The sequence below is a fragment of the Arvicanthis niloticus genome, chromosome 30, assembly GCF_011762505.2.
Source record: "Arvicanthis niloticus isolate mArvNil1 chromosome 30, mArvNil1.pat.X, whole genome shotgun sequence".
Classification (NCBI taxonomy): Eukaryota; Metazoa; Chordata; class Mammalia; order Rodentia; family Muridae; genus Arvicanthis; species Arvicanthis niloticus.
In genome coordinates this window covers 18,518,882-18,533,480 of record NC_133438.1, presented here as the reverse complement: position 1 = coordinate 18,533,480, position 14,599 = coordinate 18,518,882, and the positions used below count along the sequence as shown (strand labels likewise).

Sequence of the window (14,599 nt, the reverse complement as noted above, 5' to 3'; positions counted from 1 at the left end):
TTGCTCCAGGGGCATCCCCAAAGCCATCAATGGAAAGTGGCCCTCCTACTGTACACCCCTTGAGGTCATCTTTAACCCCACCTCCACCCCTCCTGAGCACTGGACAGAGGTTACTAAATTTGATCCAAGGAGCATTTACTGTGTTGAATGGGTCCAGTCCTAATATGACAGAATCTTGTTGGCTTTGCCTCTCTTCAGGACCCCCTTATTATGAAGGTATTGCGGTGTCTGGGACCTTTAATAACACTACCAGCCATAGTGCCTGTGTCTTGAACAATAAAAACAAGCTGACCCTTACTGCGGTCTCAGGAAAAGGGACCTGTCTAGGAAACCCACCAGCTGCTTATAAGCATCTGTGTAATGAGACTCTTAAGAGCCCAAAAACCTCTGCTAACAGATACTTAGTGCCTGAAATTGGTAAATGGTGGGCTTGTGGTTTGGGATTAACCCCTTGTGTATCCACCTCTGTCTTTGATGAGACCAAAGACTATTGTGTACTTGTACAGCTGATCGCTCGAGTTTATCACCCCGATAATACCCTTGAAGATGAGTTTGATGTGCGCCCAAGACGCTGCCTCAGAGAACCCATCTCTTTGACCTTAGCTGTCATCCTGGGACTTGAAGTAGCTGCAGGTGTGGGAACAGGCACAGCAGCGCTAGTACAGACCCCTCATTATTTCCATGAACTAAGATCTGCAATAGATGAAGATTTGAGGGCCCTAGAATAGTCCATATCTAAGCTTGAAGAGTCACTGACCTCCCTCTCGGTAGTCTTACAAAATAGGAGGGGATTAGACTTGCTGTTTCTCAAAGATGGTGGACTATGTGCTGCCCTCAGAGAAGAGTGCTGTTTTTATGCAGACCATTCGGGGTGATTAGAGACTCCATGAGTAAGCTCAGAGAAAGGCTAGGCAAAAAACAGAAAGAGAGAGAAACACAACAAAGCTGGTTTGAAAGTTGGTTTAACAGGTCCCCGTGGATGACTACCCTGATATCCTCCCTCACTGGACCCCTTTTAATTCTGCTTTTTCTCCTGACTATAGGACCCTGTGTGTTAAATAGATTAGTTACCTTTGTTAGAGAGAGAATAAGTGCTGTCTAGATCTTAATGTTACCCCAACAATATTGAACATTACCAAGCCAAGAAAATGAGGGTTATGATACTAAAGTTTAGCTCTATGATTAGAACTATTTACAAGGAGGAGTAGGAAATGAAAGATATAGAAAAATTTATAAAAGGTATGGAAAGTTTTTATGACCCCTAGAGTTGAGCCAAGAATGTAGGCCAGCCAGTTCGGTTCACTAGCTCCAGGTTCCAGGAACTGGCTGACCACAAAGAAAGCAGATCTGAAAATACAGGTCAGCTAGGTCATTCCGGGAACTGGCTGACCACAAAGTAGATGGTTGAGCAAGACTGAATTCTTGAGAAAAATATGTACAGGATGTTTCCCACATGACCGACTGAATAATGGGCTGGGACTTTCCACTATTTTTATGATATGTTCCCTTGGTTTCCCCCTCACCTCCCTGGCTTGTGTTTTTTTCCTTTAAATACCCTTCTCCCTCTGGCCTCTAGGTCGATGACTTCTCTTAGGAGTCTCGACCTCAGACGGCTGATCCCGAAATAAAACCTCTTGCTGTTTGCATCGAGATTGGTGTCTTGTGAGTTATTGGGTGGCTGTGATATCCCGAGACTTGAGTGAGGGTCTTCCCTCTCGGGGGTCTTTAAAAACCACTCCCTCTTTGGGGGAAAAACAGGTCTCTAGTTTATCAAGTGTTTCTGGAAGCTCTGATTTGTAGCTTTATGTTTATTAGGGAATGCTTTAATGGTCATAAACACTTTGTCTACTATAGATTTTAGCCCTTGAATTGTATTATCTTTTATTTTGGTAAGCTATATGAAAGATACATTAAAACTCTATAAAATTTACATAAGATTCATCACTTTTGACTGAGTATTTAGCACTGAGGAGGCTGAAGTAGGAAATTGCAAATTGAGATTAGCCTGGGGTACATGGCTAGCCTGGATTACTAGTGAAATTTTTCTGTAGAACAAAATATGTTTCTATTTTAACTGAAATTCACTGGTATTAAGGATATCTACAGTGTTGTGCAGCTATTATTGCTATTTCCAGAACTTAAAAAAACCCTTTTTGTTGTGGTATATGTACATGGCTCTGTCTGTGTCTTTGTGTGTTTGTGTGCCCATGTGCATATATATGGGCATGCATTCAAGTGTGTGCACATATGTGTGGAGGCCGGAGACCACAGTGCCAGGTGAGTTCTTCTATCACTCTCAGTTCTTGAAGCAGGGTCTCTCAGTGAACTTGACACTAACTGATTGGCTGCAGTGGCTGGCCAGCCTGGCATCTACCTCCCTAGTCCTAGACCACAGTTCTTCTACATTGGTCTTGGGAACAGAGCTCATGTCTTTATCAACTGAGCATCTCCCTGCATTCTCAGTGTAGACTGTACCTATTAAATAACCACTAACCTCTCCTTCCTTCTCACTCCCACTATCCCCGAGGAACCTTACCTCAGATAATCATACACGTGTTCTTTATCTGATGTATTTAACTTAACCAGTGAATGCTGCCCGGGCTCATCTGTTTTGTGGCATGTGCCGGAACCTCCTTCCTATTTGAGACAAGAAAGACAGTATTTCATTATGCACATACACACAATACATAGTCTCTATGTTGTTTACCCATGTATCTGTTGGGTATTGACCTGTTTCTATGTTTCTACTACTGTGGATAATGCTGGGTGAAGCTTGAATGTAGGTGAACATGGTTTGGAGTCTTTGCTTTTATGCTTGGGCAGAGGCTAGAAGTGGAATTGCCGATTCACAGTAACTCTCATGTTTGTGAGGAACCCTGCACGCTCTGCAGTGTTTTTATATGGCCGACAGGCTATGCCTCTCTCTGCTGTGTTTCTCTGTGCACTTCAGCAGGGTTTCATTTCTTTGCATCCGTGCTTACACTTACATCCCTCTTCCCAGGTACTGGGCATCCTGATGGGTAGGAAGCATCTTAACTCTGGGTTTGATTTACATTTCCTAAGAATTTGATGATGTTGATCAGCTTTTCTTATATTTATTTTTTGATTTATTTTATGTGTATAAGTGTTTTGTTTGCCTGCAAATGTGTGAACCACATGTGTGCCTGATATCCATAAAGGCCAGAAGGGGTGGTCCCTCAGAGCTGTTTATGAACCACTGTGTAGGTGCTGGGAACTGAACTCAGGTTCTCTGCAAGTGTGACAGTGCTCATAACTGCTGAGCCACCCCCACCTGTCAACTTTCCTGTTGAGACTCAGTCCTGGATGGTCTTGACCCTGTTGTTACACTTGAATAGATTCTATTATGGCTTCAAAAATCAGTTTATGTTTTTTCATATTTTTATGTTTGGCTTACTATCTAAATGAACATTTAGGGATTTAGGTGAATGTTTGTGTTCTCTCTGTGTCTCTGTCTCTCTCTCTCACACACACACATAAACACACACACACACACACACACACACAGATCCAATCATTTTGCCTTTTTTGAGGGTACCTACTGCTCATCTGATATATGACTACTACGTTTGTTTTATTTTATCAGTTGATTCTTTGTAGTAATGTAGGGTCTTGCACATGGCAGGGGTTTCAGTACTGAACTGTATCTCCAGCCCTATTTTTATTTTTCGTTTTAAGACAGTAGTTTTATTAAGTGGTTAAGTGTTCATGAACTTACAACCTTCACACCTCAGGAGTCAGAGTAGTTTGGAGCCTGTACTACTCGGGCAAACCTAACCTATCTTAATATTCTTTACTTTGTTCTATAAGCTTATTTTTATTAATTTCTTTTGAGACAGGGTCTTGTTATGGGCTTCCTGCTTCAGCCTCTTGTGTGTTGTGATTGTAGGCATGTGGCAACATGCCTGGATATTTTTTGTAAGCATTTATAAGTTAGAACATTTGGAATTACTAGGGAGAGGATTTTAATTTATTGATCATGTGAATACTATGTGATTTTGTTTGACTGCAGATAGTTTTCTATAATGACTTTGGTGGAGTTGTTAAATAAGTGATTCAGTTAAGAATCGTTCAACAGTGAGGTAGATGCTGGAGCAGTTGCCTACCTAGGGATGGACTGTTTTCTGGCCACTTTCTGTCAGTCTGACACAAAGTAGAGTCCCCCGGGGAGAGGGTGACTCTTCCTCAACTGAGGAATTTTCTACGTGAGGTTGGTCCGTGGGTATACCTGTGGGGCATTTTTTTTATTGATGTGGAAAGGTACAGCCCACTGCGTGTGATGCCCCCTGGGCTGGTACTCTTGGGTTTTATGAGAAAGCAAGGTGAGCAAGCTGTGGAGAGGCAGTGAGCAGCACCTTCGTAGTCTGTGCTTCAGCTCCTGCTTCCAAGTTCCTGACTTGCGTTCTTGTCTTAGCGCCTGCGAATGCTGGACCACACAGTGTAAGGTAAAATAAACCCTTTCCTCCTCAGGTTGGATTTGGTCCTGGTGTTTATCACAGCAGCAAGCAAACTAAGACACCGTGTGTTAGAGAGCTATGTTTGGGCATCTGCAGTGTGTAGGGGAGGCAGCATGGTTTAGTCGGATCATACTGCCACCCAAAGGAAAGCCTACGCAAGCATGTGAAGATAGGGCAAACTAGCAGCCATTTTGTCAATTGAGAAATAGCGTTCAGAAAATCCATTAATAAAATTTAGGTAGTTTATGGAGTGCCTGTGTTTTAAATGTCAGAGAGGCTGTTGTGGGAATAGGAATACAGACTACAGAGAAGGTCACAGAGCACATATCTAGGACGTACTCTCATCTGGTTAAGGAGGGGCCAGGTGCTGCAGGTTGTACAGCCTTTGTTTCCTGTGAACATAGACCTCTGGTCTTGGAAGGTCACCCTTGGCAGAGCCCCGAGCCTTTCATTAACATAGTTAACAGAAGGAAGAAAGGGCTCCAACACTGTGACTGAGTCCTTAAGTCTCTGAGGTGACTTCAGCTCTTGTGTTATCCTCATCCAGAAGTTCCTCCCACGGGCTGCCAGTGCTTTATGGAGCACAGCAGCCCCTAAAACCCAAAGTCCAATGTTGTGATTTTATTGATGATTAAGTTGCTTAGAATAATCAGATCTTGGCTCAGGCTTTGAGCTGCTGTGTCACCAGTGGCTGTGGACCAAAGGTCCCCTTTGTGCTGTTTGGTAGCCACTAACTGTCCTGGAATGTTCAGGCTGTTGCTTTATAACTTGGTAGGTGTCTCTTAAGTTTCCAAAGTAAATGTATACATTTAAGACATTCTTGGGCATTTGAATCCTGTTCAGAGGTCTGTGGAGGCAAAATGGACTCTTAGGTTCTGCAGTTAAGTTGGCAACTTTTAAAAATAGGGAAGTAATGGCTCAGTCCTGATTATGTATGTATGATTTGATTATGTGGGCCTTGAAGGCTCAGTGTCCACAAAATGAGACTGTGAGACATAAACTTAGCCTCTGATAGCCTGTGACTGATGTATTTACCCACATGATTCATTAGAATTTCACTAGTAGAGTTTACTGTGATTGATTTTCTTCATAAATGCTGTTTTAAAATTTTTAGTAACAAAACAAACACCAGACTTTCATGTGTAGTCCTAATAGGCTGAATAAAATCTTCTCATTGTGCTAGATACTAAAGGAGGATATTAATGAAACAGTCTCATGTTTCCAGAATTTTGGGAACAAGGAAGAGATATATAAGGGAGGGGAATCCTGTGTGGGTGTGCAGTGTTTTAAAAGGGGGTTGTTCTCCGTTGGGATCATTGACATTCTAGACTGACTTGGAGATGAGAAGTTGAAATGTTTGCTAACCAGGGCCTGAAGTACGTCTGATTCAAATACGACCAAAAAGTGTTGCTTTGAGTAGCTGTTTGCAGCATTTGAGTTAGGAGCAAAAGTAGAAGAGTTCAGTGGTGAAAAATAGCTAATGTGTAGTTATAGTAACTGGCTATAGTACCCTAAGTGGCTGCCCATAGGACTGGTATATGTGTAGGTAAATTGTTCTCTATAACTTGGTGTATGATTCAGAGAGCTGGGACCTTTTCTTATAAACATGAGATGTGAAGGCTGGTGAGGAATGAGTATTATAGCACATGACTGTTTAAGTCTGAACAAGCTTAATGATTTGATTGATTCTGTATGATTGGTATTAGCATTTCCCCTTTAAGATATTGAACCAGTTAGAGTCAGCTGGTAACAGAGTATTGTGTGTCCTGAACATCAGACAGTGGGGTATTTTCTTCATTCCTTTATTCTTAGGGAGTGAAGTCATCGTTCCAAAGGATGATTGGGCAAAGTTATTCCTGTACATAAAGTGACAAAACAGCTTTATGTGTCCATGCCATTTTTAAAGGGACCTAAGGATTGGTCTGTTCCTCTCAGACTTAAGTAGCTGTTAGTTCTTGGAAGGTGTAGCAGCTCTGATATTTCAGGTGATTGGTAGTATTAACTGGGCTTTCCGAAGCCTTTTTGTACAGAGCAGTAATAAAGCTAATAAAGTAATAGATGGGGTTCATGAGGTAACTCTGGTGCTAACTCCCTCTTGTCAGTGTCTAACTTTGAACTGCCACAGTGCTGGCATGTCTTCACTGCTGATGTGCTGATGGCTGTTTCTTGTGAGATCTTTGGAAATGCTCTTGCAGCTGTCAAATAAGGATACTGTGTGTCAGTTACTTGACTTCTGAGTAGGCACTTAACTGTTGGGAAATTAGGAAGAAAAAATTCACTTGTTCTCTTCAGAAGTATTTCTAATCATGGAAGATTTTAATAAACTGTTTAAAATTAATTATCAGCAGAAAGTGAATTGACATTGACTTTGGAATATTGTAAGAACAATTTTTGGCAACTTGATTCAGTTTTTTTTTTTTTTTTTTTTTTTTTTGAGACGGGGTTTCTCTGTATAGCCCTGGCTGTCCTGGAACTCACTCTGTAGACCAGGCTGGCCTCGAACTCAGAAATCCGCCTGTCTCTGCCTCCCAAGTGATTTATGAAACTTTTTGGAGAAATCAAACTCGTTAACTGTGAAAGTTTGTGTTTAGATGAAGAGTTCAGTACTCTGTTGTTGAATGAACGAATCTTTTTTCCCCTTAGTAAATTGATGCCTTTTCTGTTTCGGAGTTATCTTAAGGCATTACTAGTTTTTAGCATACTTATCTGAGAAATTACATACTACAGTGTTTGTAGACGTAAAATAAAATGATCATAGTTGTTTTAAATGGTTTCTTGTGACATAGGAAGGTTTGGTCAGCTTGGAACCTTAAAGCTGAATAAAAATACAGATTCCTTTAGATTATACTTCATTTTATTTCAGAGATAAGCAGACTGCTGTCTCTAAATATTAGGTTACAATAAATACTAGAGCACAGGCTGGAGAGATGGCTCAGTGGTTAAGAGCATTGACTGTTTTTCCAGAGGTCCTGAGTTCAATTCCCAGAAACCATATGGTGCCTCACAACCATCTGTAATGGGATCTGAATGCCCTCTTCTGTTGTCTGAAGACAGCTACTCATATACTATAAATAAATAAACAAACAAACAAACCAACCAAAAATACCAGAGCAAGAATATAAAACTATATAAGAATTTCACTTTTTGATGATGTAATATCCTCTTAACTTTTCAGAGTTGCTGCTTAGTGCTGTTGCTGACTGGCTTACAGAGTCATTACATAATCAATTGTTGGCTATGTTTTCAGTATTGGCCTGATTGCCTTTGGCAAACACTGCAGGTGTGTGAAGTAATGCTTAGTTGTTTGACTTCCTAGGCGCCGGTCTGCTGAGATGAAGTCATGAGTGTTCCAGGGGGAACTAAGTGGGTCTACAGGGACATGGCCCTAAGGAGAGAAAGCTGTGGCCTGACCATGTTTTCTAGTTAAAATGTACACTTGTGTGAGTAATGCTCCTTTAGTATGGGATAAGTTATAGCCTTCCTGGCAGGACCCAGCATATTGCAGATTTGAAGTGGTGATTGTATCAATGGTTCTGGTTTGCAAGTAGTGGTGAGAGTAAACCTTGAAGCAACTGTGAGTCCAGCCTTGAAACAGATAAAAAAACTTAATTGTGTGTGTGTGTGTGTGTGTGTGTGTGTGTATATATATATATATATATATATATATATATATATATATAAATAAAACCTGCTTAGTCCCTTTCATATGTTGTTGACATGAGAGAATACAGAAGAATACTTGTAACTAAGCTGTTTATAGATTATGAGCATAATAGATTAACAGTGCTAGTAACTATATGTCTGTGATGTGTGTCACTGAGATTCTAAGGGTGTGTAAGGGAAGATGATGGACAGTCAATGTGGGCGGGGAGTTGGGAAAGGAAGGGAAGAAAAGAAGGGTATGAGATGTACCTGGAGTGGAGCAGGTCTTGGCCGGCCTGTATTCACAGGGCTGGCTGGCTTCAGGGACATCCTGCATGGCCAGAGCCGTTAGCATTTTATAATACAGACAACAGGGATCCCTTGTAGCTGCCAAGGTGTAGGATCAGACACAAAACAGGGAGCACTGGAAAGCCAAAGGGTTATAGTTTACAGAGCTCTCTAGTCATTAGGAAAAGCAGGTTAACACAGCAACTTACCTGTAACCATCTTGGATCTACACATACCAGGTAAAGACTGAGGGAGACCTAGAGATGTTGCAGCCATACGCTGTAACTGAGAAGATGAATTGGCACTGCTATACTGCCCTGCCTGTTGGAGAACAGTTTTTGACTATGGGGGTAAAACCAGACCTGCCATTCTAGGGCAGTGCTTCCAAAAAGTCCTGTGTTAAGGAAACATTGGAGAAGTGGCCCTGAGACATTTATAGTAGCAAAGTGTTGGGGACAACCTATCTTTCAATTAGGAGAAAGAATACTTTGTGATGGAGTATTATATAGGCGTTAAAAAAAATGAACATTGACTTGACTAGAGCTATATGCGAACATAGAAAATCATAGTCTTGAACTAAAATCAAGAGTGTGACTATAATGATAATCATAAACATATGAAAGTAACTTTGACCTATGAAAAATACTGTCTCCAGCAACAGCTGCTGAGAAATGTGTTCTACTGGTTGGTGACTTCTGAGAGCCTGATCCTGAGTTCAGAACACAGCAGTGTAACTTCACTGCCTGTTTATGTGGGACATAGTTTTATCTGCTTATTAAAACAGCTGACAAAATGTGAAGTTATAAAGCCTTTGGTAAATCATGTCTTCATCTGTGGGATCCCCATGTGTGTGAATTAAGTGGTCCTGTTCTGGTTCTCAGTTCAGTAGCAGACTGATTCCTCAATAAGTCGTGTACATTTTAGAAGTGATGTGCTAGGCTTTCTATCAGAGAGATCCAGGGATGGTCCATTGACGCTTAGTGTGTGTTTACAAAACTGGGGTGAGCTTAGGGTTGCCCTCAGAATTCCTTTCTGCCTGCTTTTCCCCATCACTTGAAGTGTCTCTTCAAGAGTATCGTTACCCCTCCCCTTTCTTTAGTCAGGGTGTCACTGTGTAGTCCAGGTTAGTCTGGACTTCACTATAAAGACCAAACATATTTATTTCCATCAGTATAATGATGAGAATAATATGGTGTGGTATGCACATTTAAATTTGATTTCAGTTTTTTTCTTCCCTCTCTTATTTAGTGCTTTAATATTTTCAGGATGAATTCAGGGGGAATGTGCCATACCTGAATTAATGGCTATACCCTGAATTAATTGCTAATGGATAACACTGGGGAAAAAAAAAAATCAAATGCCCAGAAGTTACACATTTTCTGAAACAAGCTTCCAACGTGTCAGCCGTCAGCTTTTGGATCACTTATAAACCAACTGTGTAATTGTGTGTATGATTATATACTTGCAAAGACTTTTCTGAAGAAACTATAGTGGAAAAGATGAGTGAGGGAAGAAGGAAAACCCCACATTATTTTGTACTAGCTACAGCAGAGCAACTTGGGAACTGTGGTTTTTTTTCCCTCAGGGAGTTCTCTAGCACCAGCTCCTTAGATTGTTCAGCCATTGGCAGCAACATAGAAAACTGCCCCCTTTAGCCTCTCTAGCACTCAAATGTAGAAGATTCATACATAGCTGGAACCCATCTTCAAGAGAACACTGGCTCTACTGAAGCCAAGTGTTCATAGTTTTCTTTCTAGGTACATGATGGGCACTTAGCACTTGTGCTATAAAAAGTAAACTCTACAGAGGTCCTTTATAAGCATGGCACACAGACGGCCACACACAGCACTTGACCTCACCCACCTCTGCCTCACTGTACTGCTTGCCGCTGCGAGCTCTGCGCTTGTTAATTAATACAGCCTGAGGAAATGGGAGCTACATGCAGGTGCATGGAGGGTGGGTCTTACCCAACTGTGACTTATTTTGCTGCTCAGAAAACAGCTGTAATGGGAAAGATTGAAGAACAGCCTCCAACTGTCCAGTTAGCTGAAGCCTAAGGTGCCTTTTCCTCTGGTTGAAGTTTTCTAAAATGGGCCAGAAAACCCATGTGTTTGAAAGTTGAACTTGGAGCTTTGTTTTTGTATGGCAGACCTCTGTGTGACCTTGGGCACTTGCTCTTCAGCTGGCCCCTTTCTTGGAAGTCGGTGTGTGAGAACATGGCCAGCCAACGGAAGAAAAGCATGCTGGGCTTCTTTAGTGATTATCTCTAATTATGCTGCTGTTGATCAGCTCCTGAAAGGATTCAGAGCAGGCTGAGCAACTAGTGCAGAGTAACTCGTCCTTTCCACACAGCTTTCCTGTAGATAACCATGATATGATGCCCTTTGAAGACCCTAATCAGCTACTAACAATAAAGTTACCCGTGTTGCCTTGTTCATGGAGATGATAGTCAATTACCATCATTAGTATTAACAGCAGTGAAGGCAAACAGTGGACTAAAATGTGTTTATAACTATCCTTTGCTCCACTGTGAACTTTATCTTTAAACTTGGAAAAAGTACCAAAACTACCAGGTAAGCCATTTTCACTTGCTTGCAATCTATTTTCCTTGTAGTTTCTAGTTGGAGCGCCTTGGCCTGCCTCTGGGTCTTTTCTTGTATCATCTGTATTGCTTTTTTTTTTTTTTTTTTAATTAATTAATTAATTAATTATTTATTTTTATGATTGAAAGTTCCTTTGAAAAGTTCTGAATGTCAGCCTAATTTATAGTGTGTCTTCTATTGAACTCTGACTGATTGTAGTCCTTTGATGATCGTATATTAGATCAAAGTCTTATGTCTTGGGCTAGGGATGTGGCTCTGTTGGTAGAAGAATGTTTGCCTACTGTCCTTGACACTGTGGCTGCTGCCTCCAGTACTGCTTAAAACTGGGTGTGGAAAGCTGGTCTTGAAGCCCAGCGCTCAGAACGGGAAGGCAGGGGGATCAGGCCTTAAGATTATCACTGGCTACATAGTGAGGTCAGGGTCAATCTTAAAGAAAAGGTGCAGTGGGTCTCACAGAACCACGTCAGTTACTTCCTGAGAGGACAGTTAGTTCGTGTGTGCGTGTGCACATTGTGTTGTTATTGGAACTTGTTTGCAGTTTTAAGTCATCTTTGGACACAGAAAATGTTGCTTGAAGACACTGGCCAGATACTTGTTTTTCTTTAAGGATCATGAATTTTGTTTACAGATTGGATTTTGACTCTTGATTCTCCCAGTACAGAGCACTGTTGAACTTTATTTTTTTAATGCCTTTTTATTATTTTGGCTTCTTTTTCTTTTTAATAAATAACCAATGTGTGAAATTTTAAGCCAAATGAGGAACAAAGGAATTCCTGGTTTTCAAAAGTGTGTCTTTAATTTTATATTAAAGAGGCAATGTTGGCTTTATTTTTAGGAATTAAATATTTTATAGTTGTTGGGCAATTTAACACCTCCTGGTTTCACTTCTTCTTAAATAAATGTAGAAATCTGTGAGTTGTTTGTATCCTTGGCTAAAAAGCTGACAGGGTTCTTCAGTTTCATCCTATGACTTGTCCAAATGCCTTTAAGTGATGTATCAGATTGTAGCAAGACTGAGATTAAAGCCAAAGTTACAGTGAGTGAGTTGCTTGACTTAGACAGACGACTCCACTTACTTGAATAATATAAACTATGACAGGATGGGAACAGCGGAATCTAAGGATAGTTAAATGCAGGAAATGGCTTCTCGCACTGCCTGTCATACCCCTGATGATTTGTATAAAGTACAAACAGCTGCCATTCCGAGCGGCCCATACATGTCAGATGTCGGCATAGCACACTTTTTTGAGCTGATTCAATAAAGCTTTGCCCATATGTCTTTGGTGACTTGCTTTCAATTTTCTTCACAAAAATGCGAAATATGTGGGACTCATTGCTCAGTGGAAAGCTGTGCACGTTTGGCTTTGCAAAGCATAGTCCCCTCGGGAGAAGGGTTTGCTTGGAAAGCGACTGCATTTTTGTGAGGGAACGGGTGAAAAGGGCAGTCTCCTGTGCTGCTGCGGAAAGGTCTGAGTAGTCTGTGGTAGCTTGTGGTTAGAAGACAACCGCGAGGCAGAGGAGCAACTGCAGACAGGCTGTGGCTGTGGGAGCGAGGCCTTCCCTCGGTCACTAAACCTTTCAGATGAGTTAGTTTCTAAAGTGAATTTTAAATCTCAATGACTAGAAATGATGCCTTGGTTGAATTTGGACAGCAATCTGGAGGAACAGCTGCTTTAGCAGAAGTTGGAAAGCGATGGTGTGTTAGAAGTAACAGTTCTGGCTTGCTTTTACTCTAATATTGAGCATGAGAGATAACCCATTTTTCCTTTACCTTCTATGAAGGTAGACATGCATTTTGTAGGCAGAGGGGTTCACTCCCCCTATCCCCCAGTAAGCTCATTAGAAAGCACCCTCTTCCACAAACTTACTTGTGTTTCATTCTGTGTTAGACTCACACATAAAACAGTTCTGTTACTATTGGAACTTGCCACCTGTTTGTGTTTTAGCACAATGCTGATATCCATACATTGGCGATGTCACCTGAAGGGCTCGTGCCAAGGGAAGCAGGTTAGAGAGGGTGTCGTGTTTCGAACAACTGGCTGGAGCTGGGCTGTGGAGCCCATCTGGATGGTTCTAATTATTTTAGGTATTTACTATCCCAGATCCTCATCTTTCAGAATGAAAGTCTTGAAGGATTATTCTTGTGGAATGTGCTGGGGCATGTGGAGTAAAGGTTGTCTTGCTTTGGTTAGTGTCTCCGCCGAGCTCTGACTTAGGTTAGCTTTTGCCACACCTATGTATTGGATCCTACAGTAAACTTGGCAGGTATGAAGGAGGAGCAGGCACCTCAGTCTTAGTGCTTCTTACAATCTCTGGACGTTGCTATGCTCTCTTGACCTTACTTTTGGCATTTGTCTTTTATTGAGGGCACCTAAGCTTCCCACTGATGTCGGGGAGTAGCTAATTAGGGCAAACTTTCTCTTAATGGTTTGTGATGCTCAGCAATATTGATTTAATAATTGTATTTGTGCTAAGTGGCTTTTGCTCCCCGTCTAGCACAGTGGTTTTCAGTGCCACGGGGAGGCAGGCCCATTGGAATACAGAGCAGAGAGGCTGCATCCTGTTACAGCACTGCTGCTCCTCACAGCAGAATGGTAACTGAGAGGCTGAGCGGCCCAGTTCTAGCAAGCAGAGGCCCCGGGCCGCATACTAGGTTCTTTAGAGACTCTGACATCATTAACCTTTCTCGTAGCGAGATGGTCTAGTTCTGGACACAGCTTTTCTTACTGTGGAAATGGAGGAAGAGGTATCTATCCATTTGCTCCCCCAGCTCCAAGCTAAAGAACAGAAGTTGACCTTGTGTTGGGTTCTGTTTCCTACCTGACCTGATACCTCTATCTATCAAATATCTGTCAGTAGAAATGGATGTTTCTGTGCGTCTTACTGTAACCTTGTGTATCTATCAAATATCTGTCAGTAGAAATGGGTGTGTCTGTGTCTTACTGTAACCTGTGGGCTTTGCAGCATAACATTCATGAGTTTTGTTACATTTAAGATGAAAGGAGCAGTCTGTAGCTGATGGTGAATTTTATATTTTATTTTTGAGATTATATGATTACATACTTTCTCCCTTCCCTTTTCTCCTTCCAAACCCTCCTGTATACCCCTCCTTGCTCACTTTCAAATTTATGACCTTTTAAAATTATTGTTAGATGTGTATATTTATGTGTATTTGTATATAATTGCATATTTCTAAACTTGCTCTGTATGTTACTTGTGTGTATATTTTCAGGGCTGACCTTTTGGTACTGGATAACTACTCAGCATGCTCTTCCCTGGGGAAGACTGTCGTCTCTGATACTCTCACACAGCATTCCATAGTTGCCTATAGTTCTTAGTCTAGGGTTGGGGGCGAGGGGCTCCTGGGCTTTCCTGTGTTCATTTTGGCATGTCTGTTGTTATCCTTGTTCAGGTTATGTTTAGGCAGCCATGTTGGTGAGAGTCTGTGTGAAGCTGCTAACATTGCTAGTCTTGTAGCAGAGATCCTCTGGCTGTCTCAGTCTTTCTGACTCTTGGGCAGTGTTCCTGGGCCTTAGATGTAGCCCTCGACTGGGCTTCACATGCTGCATTTTGATTGGTTGTGGTGAAGTT

The 14,599-nt window shown here is 41.6% G+C and overlaps 1 protein-coding gene across 22 annotated transcripts in view; it reads left to right on the top strand.

Annotated features, from left to right (window-relative positions):
- Window positions 1-14,599, top strand: part of Epb41l2 (erythrocyte membrane protein band 4.1 like 2) — a 180,391-nt gene that overhangs the window by 36,163 nt on the left and 129,629 nt on the right. Inside the window, exon 1 of one of the 22 annotated variants that reach the window (XM_076927989.1) lies at window positions 10,722-10,978. The exons of the other annotated variants lie outside the window; for them this stretch is intronic. The gene's annotated coding sequence lies outside the window, so the exon portion shown is untranslated. Of the gene's footprint in view, window positions 1-10,721; window positions 10,979-14,599 lie in introns of those variants that run through there. 22 annotated transcript variants of the gene reach the window in all.